Raw genomic sequence first — 3,199 nt, 5'->3', positions numbered from 1 at the left:
CCTGCTAGAGGTCCCTGACTAGCCTGCTGATCAACTGAAGGCTGTCTTCGTGTCATCCTTCTTCACCGACTCCATCCAACACATTTGGGACCCCTGGACCTGCTGGGGCTGGACCCCAGCACTGGACCTGTTGGGGTTTGGACCCCAGCATATGGCGCCCAAACAGGGACCCTTAGGTAAGCCCCCATTCCCCTAGGTAAGCCCCACTCTCGGGACGGATAGGACTCCACCGTAGAAAGAGGGTGGATAGTCTTCGCCGACTCCGTCCACACCTTTGGGAACCCCTCGAACAGGATTCCCCTAGGTAAGCCCCCCCCCCCCATTGAGAATCCCCACACTCGGGACGGATAGGACTCCACCAGGGTGCTACAGACCCCCCTATAGAGGATAAGTAGGGTAAGAAGGTGGATAGTACAGAACTTAGATTGAGAAGATGTGCCATACTGAGTCCAAGAAAGAAGACTCTGTATTGATCCTAGATTGAGAAGATGTGCCATACTGAGTCCAAAGAAAGAAGACTCTGTATTGATTTTTAGATTAAGAAGATGTGCCATACTGAGTCTAAAGAAAAAAGACTCTGTATTGATCTTTTAACACATATGCTTGCTAGCAGAGGAGTTAAGGTTACTCCCAGTCAGACGGAATGTTTTATACAAGAAGTATGTCCATGCTTTTCTGAGGAAAGAAAGGTGCCAGAAAGGTAAATGTAGAGGCATGGGAGAAGGTAGGCCCAAGGAGCCTTATCCTTAACCCCACTGCAGCCTTTCCACCCCGGAAAAGTGCAGGATTGGAAAGCTCTCCCAGGGGTGATAGATCAGGACTCAGGTAATAGTGGAAAGCGCCAATCCTACTCTTAAAATGGATACAAGAGAGCATTTGGGGTTTTTCTTTTTAATGCCTGCATTGGATTGAGTAAATGCATTATGTGCATCACCACAATGGACCCAGAGAAGCTCCTCGTCCCATCGTTCCAAAGACTTAGAGTTGCCCCAATGACAGAAAAGCGGAAAAAAAGAAGAAAAGAAAGGCTATGCAAGGGATTGAGGTGCCAAAATGGGGTCAGCTGAAGAAGTTAACAACTGAGGCCCAACAGATGGTAGAAAAGCAAGAAGTGGAAGCTACTCTTTCAGCCAAGTCCGAGGACTCTGAGTAAATCAGCAAAAGAAACGTTCATTTAGCAGAAACTCACTTATTTCGTCAAATGGAAAGACTTACTTACAGGAGCCTGGAAGGAACCTGAAATACTTTTAACCTGGGGGAGAGGAGATGCTTGTATATTTCCACAGGATGCAGACTCACCTGTGTGGATTCCAGATCTTCTAATCCGACCTTATGTCACACCACCCTCCGTCTCCTCCTCATCCTATCTCCCCGGTATCATCCATATCAGCGGACCCAGAGGGCACGGCTGACTCCTCCCCAGACACCGACACCACCATCAAGCATGGCCCTCGTGGACTCATGATCCAGCCCTTCAACACACTGACACTCTGGGAAGCCCGTCGCCAATGACGCTGCCAGGTAGCCAGATCAACAAGGACAACCAAACCACCGACTTGAGGACAGCTGAAATCCCTTGGACTGAAGAGACCAGCAACCTTCTACAGAAACAAGACTCCTTGTGCACTCCATCCACTATGTTTATAGCTATGCTCGCTATCATTGCTTGTCAGTCTTCTTCTGAGTCTTAAACAACCCAATCTGAGAGGTGGCCACTGATTTACATGCACTATCATTTAAAAAATAAAAAGGGGAATTTGCCGGGAGCTGGTCCTCCTTGCTGCTTGACACAGTCGTTGCAGGGAAGAAACATCTGCACAGCATGTTTCAAGGGACCTGGTGTATATGGCATACTGTTCTTAATATGTTTGCTCCCCTTCTTGGCACTATGTGTTTTAACCAAGGTCATCTCTCCGAGAAAGGTTGTTTCCCCAGGTAGGAATTTTTCCCTGAAGTTAGGGAGGGAATAAAACCCCTTAACTAAGTGCCAGGCGGGTAGTTAATCACTTTAACTAAGAACAATCATGCTTAAGCTACATAATCTTTACTCCCTGGAATAAGAAACGCCCTAACCTTTGGAATAGAAATTGACAGGATTAAAATCAACTGGTATAAATACAGATGTAACAACAGAACACAGAACCTAGAAACACAGAACCTAGAAACAGAACCTAGCCAGAGAACCTGGCTGAAGAACCTAGAGACAGAACCTAGAGACAGGACTTGGCTGGAGATCCTAGACAGAACCTAGAGACAGAACCTAGCGAGAGAACATCGCAAAAGATCCTGGAAAGAACCTGCTACAGAACTTCGCTGGAGAACCTAGACAGAACATGGCAAAAGAACCTGGATAGAACCTGGCTAAAGAACCTGGCTAGAGAGAACCTCCCTATGCTGATCAACTGAATGCTGTCTCCGTGTCATTCCTTCTTCGCCAACTCCGTCCACACCTTGGGGAACCCCTGGACCTGCTGGGGTTGGACCCCAACAAACTATGAGACAGGAGAACATGAAGAAGCACATACAATATATGTGTGCATGTGTGTGTGTCTGTGTGCAAGCATGTACATACCTGGACTCTAACCTCAGCTCTTCCTCCACATACTATGGTCCTTAAGAAAGAGTGCTCGCCTAGCCAGTGTGGCTCAGTGGTTGGGCATGGTTCCATGCACCAAGAGGGCGCCGGTTCTATACCCGGTCAGGGCACCTGCCTGGGTTGATCCCCAGTGGGGAGCATGCTGGAGGCAGCTGATCGATGCTTCTTGATCATGGATGTTTCTATTTCTCTCCCTGCCTCTCTCAATAAAATAAAAAAGAAAGGGTAGTAAACCTCTGTTTTACTAAGTCCAACAATTTTGTAGTTAAAGAAGCCCTGACCTGGGCCCAGGACCTGGGGAAAGAGCCTGTTCTACCTTCATCCACACGGCTTTCAGCAGAAAGGACCAGAGAGTGTGGAGGTGGATGCTGGTAGCTGTCCCAGAGCCCATGACTGCAGGAGGGGAGAGGGTCAGGGAGCCAAGCCAGAGGTTGGGAAGGGAGCTGGGAGGCTCAGACCAGGTTCCTCCAGCATAAGGGCAAAGCTCGCAAGCTTTCCGCATGAGGGGAGGCCTGGGGTGAACATGGGCTGCAAATTCACTGGCTGAGAAAACCAAGAACCCCAGAGATCCCCTTAGGATGAAATCAGAGGCCAAATCCAACA

The sequence above is a fragment of the Myotis lucifugus genome, unplaced genomic scaffold (assembly GCF_000147115.1).
Source record: "Myotis lucifugus unplaced genomic scaffold, Myoluc2.0 scaffold_275, whole genome shotgun sequence".
Lineage (NCBI taxonomy): Eukaryota > Metazoa > Chordata > Mammalia > Chiroptera > Vespertilionidae > Myotis > Myotis lucifugus.
The sequence above is the reverse complement of the archived record's forward strand: the minus strand, read 5'-3'. Positions refer to the sequence as shown.